This window comes from Rhinolophus ferrumequinum, chromosome 2 (assembly GCF_004115265.2).
Source record: "Rhinolophus ferrumequinum isolate MPI-CBG mRhiFer1 chromosome 2, mRhiFer1_v1.p, whole genome shotgun sequence".
NCBI lineage: Eukaryota > Metazoa > Chordata > Mammalia > Chiroptera > Rhinolophidae > Rhinolophus > Rhinolophus ferrumequinum.
Genome location: NC_046285.1, coordinates 60,023,906 through 60,038,578, shown reverse-complemented (window position 1 = coordinate 60,038,578; position 14,673 = coordinate 60,023,906). Strand labels below are relative to the sequence as shown.

At 33.9% G+C, this 14,673-nt stretch overlaps 1 protein-coding gene across 2 annotated transcripts in view; it reads left to right on the top strand.

The window, feature by feature from the left end:
* MAP3K13 (mitogen-activated protein kinase kinase kinase 13) overlaps positions 1–14,673 on the top strand; it is a 140,082-nt gene that overhangs the window by 1,761 nt on the left and 123,648 nt on the right. For both annotated transcript variants that reach the window (XM_033126513.1, XM_033126536.1), the window contains exon 2: positions 534–660. The gene's annotated coding sequence lies outside the window, so the exon portion shown is untranslated. The remainder of the gene's footprint in view (positions 1–533; positions 661–14,673) is intronic.

The following is a 14,673-nucleotide window of genomic DNA, read 5'->3' as shown; positions in this document are numbered from 1 at the left end:
CATCATTAGGTTGGACGTAATGGAGTAGGAAAACCTAAATTATGGCTTGTTTTGTTTTGTTTTGTTTTTTATGAAGAAGAAGCTAGTAAGCATTTTTATATTAAAAAATCTAAGATGTTCTTTAAAATAGGTTGAGGAAAACAAAAAGTAGGTATGTAAATACATATTGCAGTCATTTAAATTTAAAAAGTTTGCCTGCCTTTCAAACTTATTTTCCCAGTGTCTCGAAATTGTTGGTATCCAAATCATCACCATCTTTGTATGCTCTTACTATTGTGGTAGCTTCACAATACATATAAATATGGCACACAGTAAGGTTTTGAGATCCTTTAGATTTACATTAATGCTAATGTCTTAACTTAAAAATAAAGTCTAATTTTGCTACCTCTCTCTACTGTTCAATGTCACGTCCACGAATTTTGTACATCTAAATGTCTATGTTCATAATAATAACTATTATAACTATTATTCATAATAAATTGGTATCCAAGTGGTAACTTCGGGGTGTGCATTGACATTCTTGAGGTTTTCAGTTTTGCAGAACACTGATATCTATGGACTCTAACATGGACTTCATTTAAAGAAATCTACGGACCATTCATGGACAAAAACATGAATCAATTTGTATTGTGGCATTCAAATCCTAGCACTTTGGGAAAGGTAAGTTGTTGACTGTGTTTTACATTAGGTGAGAAATACAATAGCCCTAGATTGGTCTAGGAAATTGTAGGATTGTGATTGAAAAATATAGGCCGAATCTCTTTCAATTATGCTTTAATCTGAACCTTCCAGAAAGAGGGTTGTTCTGTATTTATTAGGCAATCATTACTATTTCCCTGTAAAATTGATGAGAAATTAGAGAACTTAACAAGGTATATAATTCTTGGAAGATTACTGTTCTGCTTTCTTTTTCTGGGAGACCTCCTTTCAAAACTTTAGAATCTGGTAGACTATGTCAACCTATGGATACCCTGTAGGAATGGGACCTCAAATAGTCATTTAAATCATCTCATATTCAACTTTGGCTCTGTAATAGTGTATGTCCCATATTTGGCCTTAGGTTCAAACAAGAAAAGAGGCCAAAAAAACTGTCGTTTTTTTTTCTTTATCCTGCCTTATTAATGCTATTTTCTTTTTTCCTTCTTTGTTCTTCTTTTAGAAAATCTCTTCGATGATTCATTCTCGAGGTCTATCCTGGGGATAAAGTTTTTTTTCTTGCTCTATTTTACCTTTCCTAGCTTAGGAGTTTGTTAATTTTTAAAACTATTGTGTCAGGTGGGTACTAGACTAATCAGGGATATTACTTCATAAATTATTTAAATGTCTAACCAGTATGCTGTACATCTGAAACTAATATAAAATAATATTAAATGTCAACTGCAATTGAAAAACAAACAAAAAACTCTTCACTTCTAACTTTGTGATAACATTTGGCACCTTTTAATCACTAAGCATTAATTTTGTGTTTTTACTGGTCTCCTTTGTAGATACACTGGCTTCTTGTTTAAAATTTGTTCAATTCTAAAATCAGACAGTTCTTCTAGGAATTTGTCTTTTGGATCTACTTGTACTTGCACACAAATAGATTTGCATACAAATAAAATTTGTATATAAAGATATTCATCGTCATATTATTTGAAATTAAAAAAATAGAAATAACCTAAACATTCCTCAACCTAGGTCTGGTTAAAAAAATGCCTTCATATGATGTACTCATAGTACTTTGCAGCTCTTAGAAAGGATGAAGATCCGCAGATGGAGATAAGGAAAAAATCTCTGAGATGCATTGTTAACTGAGAAAAACAGTACAGAACTGTGTGTATAGTATGCTTCCATTTGTGTTTTTAAAAGCATACATTTATATATCCATACAAAATTTCTTCAAATATATATATATGAATACACACACACACACACACACACACACACACACACACACACACACTATTGACAGAGGTACTCCTGGGGAATGAGACCATAGGTCTAGAGTAGGAAGCAGACTCACATTTTTCTGTATACTCTTTCTGGTGGATTGAATTTTTTACTGTGAACATGTTTTTATTTTTATAATACTAAGAAACAAACAGTAAGGCTTTAGGCTAATTTCATAATTATGGGAGCCTCCTACAATTCCTTATGACTTTTGTCCTTTTAATTAATTGCACCATTCAGAAGGAATGAGGTTGCACAAGTGAGTTAACTTTTTTCAGAGCTTCACGAAAGGTTTGGTGATAAATTTTAATAGGTTTTTCACCTTAATTTAGATTATTACTCTTAATAAGGATTTGTGATAAACTAAGTGCTTACTGTTGCCGCATTCAATACTCATGTACAATTTATAAGCATGTTGCTGACTTTACCAGGCGATAAGGATGTTATTACTTTTGTTTGCAAACTAGGTTTGTATTGCATTGGTGAGGTTCTTAGAGCCTTTCAGTATTACCGAATGGGATGGACTTTGTTTTATTTGACTTGCTATGTAGGGACTCTACTCTTTAAACAAATCTTAGTTATTATTCTACTTTGTTCTTGATGTTTAGAACTGGCTTAAGGCATTTCCAAGAATGGATTATTCTCTGTTAGTAAAATCAGTACACCAGATAGATCATATATGTGGATAATCTCAGTATTGAGGATATTACTTTGAATTGGCTGATTATTTGCCTTGGGACTCAGCAGAAATTTCTGGTGACTTTCACTTCTCTAGCCATCTTTGTCTTTTCACACTTACATTGTGAGACATTTGGAATAATAGTAATAGGTGAGTAAAATGAGTTACACAAGTGATTTAATGATATGTTAATCTTCATTTTACTAGTAGAGGGATTTTATTTGAAACTTACTTGAGATAGGCTATGTAAGAGACATACCCATATGATACCACTGATTGTGTAACTTGTTAAAATCAAATGAAGGTCTCTAATGTAAAGGTTGAGTCATGATTAATGGAATGGAACAGGTTATGCTATGTCAGGTGTTTTATACCCAATTTTGACAGAGTATTTTGCTTATAATCATTGCTGTTAAATGATACTTTGCTTCTTGAGATCCTTGGACTAAATCGTAACTAGCCACAAAATGAAAATCATGAGGCAGGATGCCTACAGTGGGACTCCTTATTTTGCTAAGAGAAGGGATAGTAATGAATTGAATCCAAGGGTTGATTGTGTTTTCCCGAGTGAAGATGAATACGGTAAAGGTCACATACAGAAAGAAAGGAGATGAACATGAATGTGAAAGTCACGTGTAGATAACATAGAATTGAGGAGGATACATGTATATGTGTGTACCTATGCACATAGATATATAATACTATGTATATAAAACATGTGTATATATATATATATTATATATATATCTATATTATATATATCTATATTATATATATATATATATATATATATATATATATATATAATTTTCTGGAAAACCAAAAATTCCAGATAGAAAGATATCCAGTTAGTATAAATGAAAAAAGTCAGAATTTTAAGGCCTCAAAGCTGGGCTTATGATTAGCTTATTCGTGATTGTAAACTCAGTTTAAAGAATTTTGTATGTGTTAAGATCATTCACAGAATTTAAGTGATGGGAAAGCAGACAAAAGCCTGAGAGTGAGAAAATTTAAATCTAGCAACATATACCATCATGGTTAAGGGTATCTTTTAAGATTCTGTTTTGTGGTATTGTTTGGGGGAGGGGAAAAAGAAGAGAGAACTCAAAACTTTATTGCTGTTTAATTTGAATTTGAGCTATGTCTGTAAGGCTTTCCTAAGCATTTCAATTGTGTATGACCAAGATGGATTAACTAGATCTATTAACCTATAAAACATCAATGTACAAAAATTAGTTTCATTATTAGATATATCTTGAATAACAAGAAAATTGTTTTAAATCAATTTTGTGATTATATGAACCTGCAAAGTGGTCTGAATTTTTTCATCCTAAGGCTTTGTTATTTTTTCTTCCTGTTTAAATATTTTCAAGCCATAATATTTCTCTTTCAGTTTCTTTCTCTACCCCATGGAATCAACTTCATTTTATGCCATCTCTTCCAACAAATTATTTTGGCCATGCTTTCAAAGATCAAAAGCCCTTTGCTTTTCATGGATGTCATGGATCGTGATCAAAGAGATTCAGGAAATTATCATTACATCAGTTTATCTTACTACATCCCAAGGTGGTTCTGTAACAGCTTTAAATTCTGTTGCAATTTACAGTGAAGAAACATTAATCTAAGAGATAAGCCATTGAACATATTTAGCCATTCTGTATACTATATCTTTAAAAATCTCTTTATTTCCTTTTGGTTTTCTCTTTTTGTTCTTTCCGAATGGCACCTAGTGATCTGATTAATTACTGGCCAAAGAGTTACAGCTTTTCAGAATCCTTTAAAATCTTTTATTAGACGTGCTAGTAGAATTTTGTGTGTGTTTGTTTGTTTTTAAAGCATCAAGTACAAGTTTTTGAAGACCCTGGGGCCTACCATCATTACGCATTCAAGATTTGAGTGTGAATAACTTCATCAAGACTTAGATCCTCTTCAAAAGCCTCAAGTCTCATCTGCATTAAAGCTCTCCATTGAACCCTGTCACAAAAGTAAAAGCTTAAAGAGACTAAAATCCATTAATACATTCCATTTTATATCCTTTTCTCTGATTTCTCTTGTTTCCTTCGCCTTTAGAGTCTTTCAAATTGCTTACATTCCTTTAGACTAGAGCCAAGGAAACAGTGCTTTCCAAAAGAATATATATCCTGTGTCCATACGTTTTCATTGGTAGAGAAACATAAATTTGGCATGATAAGTTTAAAATCAGGTCCTTTGTTGTATTCTATAAAAACTCTAGTCAACAATAAGAAAATGAGGATGAAGTGGTAAAAAATATTTGAGGTCAGATTATACTCTCGAAGGCTATGTAGTTTAGAGAAAAGAGCCTCAGACTAGAAGTTAATGGTTCTTATTCTCTCTGCCTCTTACTCGATATTTAATCCCTGGGTCAGTCACTTAACCTCTGAGCCTTAACTTATCTGTAAAGTAAATCTGATAATATTTTCCCTGCCTACCTCACAGGGTTGTTGTGAGGATCAAATGAAATGATGTACATAAAAAGAACTTTTATATAAAATGTGCAGTATAGACATAGGGTCCGTTACATAGTTGCAAGTCATTTCCTCTGTTCTTGGGCCTGGGAAGGTAGGTGCATTACCTACACTGAACCCGTGTGCACCGTGTCCAGGCTGGATACATCGTAACAAGGCCGTTAAATTTTGTTTTCTCTGAGTACATAGAATATTCTTGTGGGCTGATTCCAAGAAGGAGGAAGACTATAAATTTCCCTAAAATTGTAAGTTAGCATAGATAATGCTCTAGAGCTGTTATGTGTTCTAATGTATTCATGGTTTGCAAAATTTAATACTAAGTTGTGAGCTGAATTTTTTTTTTAATGAAAGAACATAGAAAATTTCACAATGCACCCCACCTCATAAGAGTCAATATTGTTTTAGCTATATTGTGTGTGAATGTGTGTGTGTTTGTATTTGTGTACTTGGTCGTTAAATAAAATGCATTTTTCCTATAAGTTGCAGTTGCTGGTATAGGAGAATCATTTTAGTACCGATGCCTTTCTGCTACTAATTTGGATTCTTAAGAGACTGTTTCTTTTCACTTCATGTTACTACTCGTAACAAAGGAATTAACAATTAGTATCAGCTTGACTTTTGGTCTAATTAATGAGATACATTTTTTAAATTTCAGAGTACAGAGAAAACCTATAGGCCTTCTGGGTATTTAATATTCTAATATCATCTACTTTGACACCCAGACTGTTACAACATTTAAGGCTGTTTAAACTTCATACTAGTAGAAACATTATATGAAATGTTTTTTTCTTTTTAAAAATGTTTACTTTTATCTTTCTGGCCTAATGGAAAACAAAAGACTCCCACTTAGTGTACCCTTATTTGAGGATTCCATGGACATAGGCTACAGAGAATATAGTTAACATGACTAGGAGTTTGATGATCTGTAGAAGAGAAAAATGCCAATTTTTCTTTCTCTGAATAACTACATTTATCTATAATGATTTAAGATAAATAAGTAACTGGCATTAACTTATTCAACAGTTTTCCCTAAAAATAGATATCCACCTTTTTGGTAATAGCATTGATTAGGATTAGATGACTTTGATAGCATCTGTGAACAGTAGGGAATGGCTTCTTCCAAGGGTGGTACCTTCCAATTCACTGGTGAAGAACAAATTCTTTAGTGTACTAAAAAATTACATTTGGTGCCCTGGGAGTACTTATTTAAGCTTGGATGGAATAATGTAGAAAATATTGATTTTCCCTCCCTACAAATTATATAAATGTATTTAATCCTAACGACATGAATATTAGAAGATTTAAAATATAAAATCCAACTGCTTCGTTTTTCTGAACAGTCATAGCCACGCTTCATACATTGATAGAAACAGAACAAATTGCATAGATTGTACAAATTGAGGCTCTTTTGTGTATGAGAATTGGAAGCATTGGCATAAAGGTTCATTATCATATACGGTCAACTTTTTGTTGTTCCGCCCCCCAAAAGAATCACAGATATTTACCTGTTCTCCATGGAGAAGATAGGATCTACCCACAAGAAAAGGTCAAGAAAAATAGTTAGGCAGCCTCAGCCATCCTTAACCTTCTTCCTCAACCCTTATGACTCTAATACCTCATCAAATTCTGTCTTTTCTACCTCTTAAGTATCTTTCAAACTATCCATCTCTTTCTGTTCTCACGTTCACTACACTTATTTATGCTGCCATCATCTTTGTGTGCACTTCTACAATAGCTCTTGACTGGCCTCCTAAATGACTCTTTGCTCCCCTAATCTCTTTGCTTTTGGAGTCATCTTTAAGAAATACAACTCTAATCTTTTTGGTCTCCTGCTTTAAACTCTTGTTATCTTATTGCCCTTAGAATTCAACCCAAAATCTTTAGTCAGTCTTCTTTGCATACTTAGCTACAGCCACAATGGTCTTCCAATTCCCGGAAGATCTCTTTTTTTTTTTTCTTCAGGGATTTTTGCAGATACTTTCTGCTTGGAATGCTCTCATCCTTATCCCTCATTACTTAACTCACTCTTATATTACCACTCTCACCTTAAATATTTTTGTCCTCAAAGGCTTCTCCCACGGCCCAGACTAGGTCACAGCACCCTCCCTCATTATTCTTTCATAAATCACCCAGTTCATCTCACACCTCGTATGGTTGTCATTATTTGTCTAATCATTTGTTAATATTCTTATCCATAAGAATAAAGCTTCATGAGGGTAAGGACTTATACCTATGTGTGTTTTATTTACCACTGTATGCCCAGGGCTTTGGACAATCCTAGTAAATAGTATGAATTCAGTAAACATTTGTAGACTAATTCTTCTCATAGCCACCACTCTTTTCATTTAGACATTTTACATACTCTAAGTTCTAGGTTATTTAACCTCTGTTAAGAACCCTCTGATTGTTTCTCATCTCACTTCAGTTACAAGGCAAAGCCCTGACAATGGTCTCTGGGGCCTTACCTGATCTGCCTTTGCTCTCTCCTGACCTCTCCATCATTTCCTATCTGTTAGCCCCAGCCACTCCGGTCTCCTCACTGGTCCTCAGAAATGCAAAGCTTTTTTCTGCCTCAGGAACTTTGTACTTTATATTCCCTGTGCCTGGAATGCTCTTGCCTTAGATGTCTATGTGGTTTAATTCCTCATCTTCTCCAGATCCTTCAGGTCACAATTTTCATCTCAGTAAGGCCCTCTCTGGGCATCTTATTTAACATCGTAACACCACCTCCCCATGGCCCCTTCTTACTTTTTTATCTCTGACACTGTTCACCTGTATTTCCCCCAGCACCCAGAATAGTGCCTGACACATGATAGGCACTTAGAACTTATTTATTAAATGAATGAATTTAACTTGTACTCACAGACATGTGTATTTGGGACAATGTGACCTATAACCTGAATTGCGGGGACTTCATATTTTAAAATGATTTTAAAAATTGAGTTAATTAAATGTATTTATATCTTGCTCTGTTCTAAAAAAGATTTGAAATGGCTTCTAGAAATGCATATAGTACAATGGGATGAAGACATGTAAAGAGAACAAAACAGAATTTAATAGTAACGTTAAACTGGGTAAAGTTAATGTATAGAACGTCCTCTAAAGTGGCTAAAAACAGGTTGTAAATTTGACTCCTTAAAGAGTTAGCTTGCTCAGAAATAATAATTGGATTGGAATCATGAACTTTGTTCTGTGGCACAGGTCACAGACATTTGAGTCTTACATAGGAACCCAGAGAACATACTTGATCTAACTATAAGGAATTGTGAAATTGCTCTTCTAGAAAAAATTGCTTTCTCTGTTAGGAAATCTTCTGTTGGTATGAAATACGTACCCAATCTATCCATCATGAAGCCTCTGCTATGTCCGAGAGATGACAGCCTCTGCTTATGTTATGTCCAGGCCATTTCCAAGTTGATTCAAACTTAACATTTGGATATTTTAGAAAATCTGCTCTCAAAGTTACCAACCAGCACGTTAATTACTCTAGTTTCTCCGACTGTAATCATGAGGTAGAATGAGATTTCAGTGGTTGTGGGTTCCTTCCTTTTGAGGGAGATAATTGCTGGCTTAGAAATAGGTTTTTCGTTTTGCAGTATATACATGTATCAGATCATAATGTACACCTTAAATTAATGCATGGTTTTATGTCAGTGATAGCAATAAAACTGGAAAAAAAAGAAATAGGCTTTTGTACAATCAACAACTGAATTAGGTGGGAGGATTGGGAGTAAAGCAGATGAATAGGCTTCAAGAAATCTTTCACCAATATACTAACCCAAATCAGAGCTACATTGTGTGTGTGTGAAGTTAAATGGAACATTGTATAGTCTGTGTCTTTCTGTTCATGGGATGTGTACTTTCATAATTCTGTTCTGTCTTTTAAAACAGAATTGTGGAGATACCTGCAGGCCACTGATAAAGCAGGGGCGGAACTGGAGAACTTCAAGTAAACTGTAGTACCTCATTAAACAAAGCTGGTTTTTTGAGGCAAAACATGTGAATATTTAGCTAAGTGGTGTTGGACTGGCAAAATGTGCTCTTATTGGACTTTTTCTTCTTTTTTAGCTTCCTATCTTTGACCTGAAGATAAACAGTGCTTTTTGAAGTCAAATCTTCTATCCTGCCCCATTTTTCAGGGTTGAAAGGGGAACTAAACCAACATTAGATTTTTAGAGAAGCAACAGAAATATGTACTTTTAAAAAATCATTCATGTTCCACGTATTTCAAAGAAAGAATGTGAGTAGACATAATAAGAACACCATAGAACCATTCAAATAGACAATTCTCATAAAGGGAAAGTAATTTTACCAAAAGCATTGTGAATAACATATTGCTGATTAAATGATCCTATTGGGTTATATTTAATCTATAAGTATACATTATTGTAACTAGTTTAAAATGTATTAATGAATGTGCTTTACACATTTTATTTATTTGCTGGAATTTTACATTCATTTTAAAGAAATCAAGCATCTCTTCATTTTGGTATTTAATAACAGTAGAAAACCTGAGGACAGACAACTATTAGTGTGAAAATAATGCAAAGGTCATCATATCTTCTAGCATAAGTGATGTGGAAGCAGAAAGATCTTATTTTCAGTAAAAGTGTTGAAGTGGCAGAAAGAAAATATCCCCCAATTTCTTTGCTGACACAAATTTTGCTACAGTAAAGACAAAAAAAAAAATATCGTCTTTTTTGTGTGTATGTTACTCAGAATGCCTGACACAGCTAAAAGATACTTTGCAAACCAAAAAAGTTCTGTAACGATTTAAGTTTGGAAAATGTTACATTCTTTTTTGGAAATTTATAATACAAATTTATAAATTTTCCAAATGTATGTGTGGCCAAAACACTTTCTTGCTCACAAAATCTTAATAGCCCTTGGTTAGTGTTTCAGGAAATGCTGTTCTAGATTAAAAAATAAATTTTAAAACTATATATGCATGCATATACACATATATTACAACAGTATTTGATATACTCTAAAACTAAATAAATAAATTCTAATTATCAAAAAAAAATTTTGTCCAATATCCTTAATGAATATAGATGTTAAAATATGAAAATTATTCCAAAATTGGTACATATGCACTAAGTCGACTGTGTGGTCATTACATAATTTGTACAGCATTGACACAGATAATCACTTATCTTTCCCTGGAAACATTTTCTTTATTTGGTCTCCAGTGTATCACACCCTTCAGGCTTTCCTCGCACTTCTCTGACTATTCCTTCTAGTCTTATCTGTTGATTTCTCTTCATTTTTGTGAGTCTAAACATTGGAGTGCTCTAGAGCTCAAGCCTAGGTCCTTATCTCTTTTCTACCTAGACTCATTTATCTTCATGACGTTATGTACTCTCAAGGCTTTAATACCACCTTTACTTGAATATTTCTATTTCCAGCTTAGACCTCTCCTCTGAACTCTGGACTTGTCACTGCCAATTTAACATTTCCATTTGTATGTCTCATATTCGTCTCAAACTTAACATGTTCAAAATTGAACTCCTAATCTTCCCTTTAGTTTTTCAGTAACAGTTTTTCAGTAACAGATAAGTCCATCCTTCCTTGACTCCTCTCTTTCTACCTCTAATCTGATCCTTTAGAAGAAAGTCCAGTTGTCTCTACCCTAAAAATATAACCAGAATCTAATTACCTCTGCTGCTACCCCTTGCAATTTCCTCCTAATTTATCTTCTGTTTCTACCCTTGCCCCTTTCAATCCATTAACATAGCAAAGGGATGCTGTTAAAACAGAAGTCACATCAGGTCACTCCGCTCAAAACTCCAATAGTTTCCTGTCTCACTAGTGAAAACCCTTTACCTCTTTGACCTGATCTCCTGCTTCTCTTCCCCAGATTCACATGCTTCAGCCTCCTCTCTGTTTGTAGAGACTTTGCTGGTGCTGTTCCTGTGCTTGGGATGTTCTCGTACCTGCCATGTGGCATTTCCCCTTCCCTCCTTTAGGCCTTGACTCAGAGGTCACTTCCTCGGTGAGGTCTTCATTAGAAGCACCAACTCTCAGCCTCCTCCCATGCCCACCACACGCACGTCTCAATGCCCTTTCTTGCTTTCTTTTTCTCCTCAGCGTTTCTCACTACGTAACATTCTATATATTTTCCTTAATTATCTTGTTTGTTTCTCTCTTACAGTACTAGAATGGAAGCTGCATGAGAGCAGGGTGATTTGTCTTTTTTCCTTGATCTCTGTTGTAACCCTAGTATCTAGAAGAGGGCCTGGCTCAGAAGGTATTAAATATTTGTTGAATGAGTTAATCATGTACGGAATTGCTTAATCGTCGTAATAAGCTGAATATAATATTGTTTATTTGTCTTAATATGCCTGAATATAAAATAAAGTTTTCATTTATACATAAATCAAAGTAGTTTTAAGATAATGGGGAAAATCCCATTTAAATTGAGAATTTCTCAAAATGTCGGTATACATTTATACTTACTCATTCAATTACTAATAAGTATAAACATTTGATATTTTCAGACATGCTGTCAAATATGCAATTAGAAATTGTGCTTTCAGCAAGTGAGAATTCAGTAAATTGCTCTTGAATGGGTAAGGTAAACATAGTCAATATAGCGTGGTAGTATATTTCTCTGAACTTACCATAGCACGTAAAAATGGATGTGTAGAAAACGGTAGCTAATTTAATTGGAGGAAATATAACAGCACATATAAATAGAAAAATCACTAAGGAAAGCACAAGAAAAGACTGACTTCCAAATCTTTATATCATGCAACTGCTCTTATAACCATGTGGTATTAGTCCAAAAGAATGAAAATGTAAGTAGCAAGATTGACAACCACAATTAGATAACATCAGTATTAAGAGGTTTATTCTGAAAAACAAAGACAAAAACTTAACCCATGAATCAAAATTTGGCATGGTTCCAATTCAGAGGAAAAAGCACAAGTATATGTATTGTAGGTACATATGTAGAATGAAAACAAAAGTTGAAATCAATTTGTTTAGAGATTTTAATGATAAGCATGAAATATTAAATATAACATTTTCTTAGTATATATAATTTATGCCGAAGTTAAAAGTATTAATAAAGAGAGAAAATAAATGAGCCAATGTGTTTGCTAGACACGGTTTTAGATTAAGAAGTATTTACAGTTATATGTAAATTAAGTAAAAATCTCTCAAGTCCAAAAAATTCATATTAAATTATGGGAAGAGAATTTTGCTTCTGTTTAGGATATAGAAAGTTGCAAGAGAACATTTCTCCCCCCCTAACACTGAGAAAAAGCCTGATAATCCCCAGTCAACTTGTCTTGAGCCCATCAGAGAGCTGAGGTCACAAGGCAATCAGGTGAACTGAAATCCCAAAGAGAGACAAGCCCTTCTGAGGAGAGATGGGACACAGAAACTGTTTTTACCTTTGGTAGAGCATGGGAGGAAGAGGCAGCCACCATAAAAAAGGGTAAGAAAGCAGGTAAAATTTTAATGAATTCTTAAAGTCTGAGTACGGGTTAGAGTAATAATTTAAAATAACTGGGAGCCCAAGACACAAGGGGAGTCTGCACTCATTTCAAGCTCTTTTCTATGGGTCCCTTGTTTTAGTTTCATAGGGCTGCCAAAACATAAGTGCCACAAACTAGGATGACTTAAAACACCAGAAATTCCTTCTGTCACAGTTCTAGATGTTAGATGTTAAAAATCAAGGAGTTGGTGGGCCATGCCCTCTCTCCGAAGGATCTAGGGAAGAATCAGCTCTATGCTTTTCTCGTAACTTCTGGTGTTTGCTGGCAATCCTTGGCATTCCTTGGTTTTTGGCAGCATAACTTTCATCTCTGTCTCCATCTTCACATGGCTGTCTTCCTTATGTATATATATCTGTGTCTCTGTTCCTTTCTCTCTCCTCTCTTTCTCTCCTCTTAACCATTTTTAAATGTACAATATAACAGTGTTAACTATATGCACATTGTGCCATAGATCTCTCCAGAACTTTTTCATCTTGCAAAACTGAAACACTATGCCTATTGAACGACTCCTTTTCCACCCCTACCCCCAGGCCCTGGCGACCACCATTCTACTTTGTGTTTCTAAGAATTTGGCTACTCTAGATACCTCATATAAGTGGAATCATGCAATATTTGTTTTTTTGTGACTGGCTTATGAGTATTTCACTAGTATCATACTTTTTTGATTTCTGTAGCTTTGTAATAAGTTTTGAAGTTAGAAGTGAGCCCTCCAGCTTTGTTTTTCTTTTACAAGGTTGTTTTGACTATTCAGGGTCGTTTGAGAGTCTGTCTCACCACAGAGTATGATGTTTGCTATGGGCCTTTCATATATGGCCTTTATTATGTTGAGATAATTTCCTTCTGTTCTTAGTTTGTTGGGTGTTTATATCATGAAAGGGTGTTAAATTTTGTCAAATGCTTTTTCTTTGTCAATTGAGATGATCGTATGGGTTTTGTTCTTCATTCTGTTAATGTGGTGTATATTTCATTGCTTTTTGTATGTTGAACCATCCTTGCATGTCAGGAATAAATCACATTTGATCATGGTGTATAATCCTTTTAATGCATTTTTGAACTTGGTTTGCTAGTATTTTGTTGAGGATTTCTGCATCAATATTCATCAGCAATATCAGTGTATAGTTTTCTTGCAGTATTTTTGTCTCCTTTGAGAATCAAGGTAATGCTGGCCTCATGAAATAAGTATGAAAATGTTCCTCTTCATTTTTTTTTGGAAGAGTTTGAGAAGGTTTGGTGTTACTTCTTTGAATATTTGATAGAATTCTCCAGGGAAACCATCTGGTCTTGGGCTTTTTTCTTTTGGGAAGTTTATGATTACTGATTCAATTTTCTTACTAGTTATAGGTCTGTTCAGATTTTCTATTTTTTCATAATATATTTTTGGTGGTTGTATGTTTCTAGAAATGTATCAATTTCTTCTAGATTATACAATTTGTTGGTGTGTAATTGTTCATAGTAGATTCTTTTGATTCTTTTTATTTCTGTGATATCAGTTGTAATGTCTCCTCTTTTGTTTCAAATTTTGTTATTTGAGTAATCTCCCTTTTTCTTTTTTGAGTCTAACTAAGAATTGTCAATTTTGTTGATCTTTTTAAAAAACCAGACCTTAGCTTCATTGATTTTTTTCTGTTCTGTATTTTGTTTATTACTGCACTATCTTCATTATTTCTTCCCTTCTGGTAATTGAGTTTAGTTTGTTATTCTTTTTCTAGTTCTTTGAGGTATAAAGTTAGGTTGTTGATTTGAGATCTTTTCTTCTTTTTTAACGTAGGCATTTACCACTGTAAACTCCCCTCTTAGTACTGCTTTTGCCTCTTCCCATAAGTTTTGGTATGTTTTATTTTTGTTTTCATTTGTCTTGATATACTCGTATTTTCTAATTTCCCAGGTGATTTCTTCTTTGAGCCATAGTTGTTCAAGAGTGTGTTTAATTTCTACATATTTGTGAAATTTCCCATTTGTATTCTTTAGATCCAGAATTTCTGTTCGGTTCTTTTTTATACTTTCTATCTTTGTTGATATTCTCATTTTGTTCATGTATCATTTTCCTGATTTTCTTTAGTTGTCTATCTGT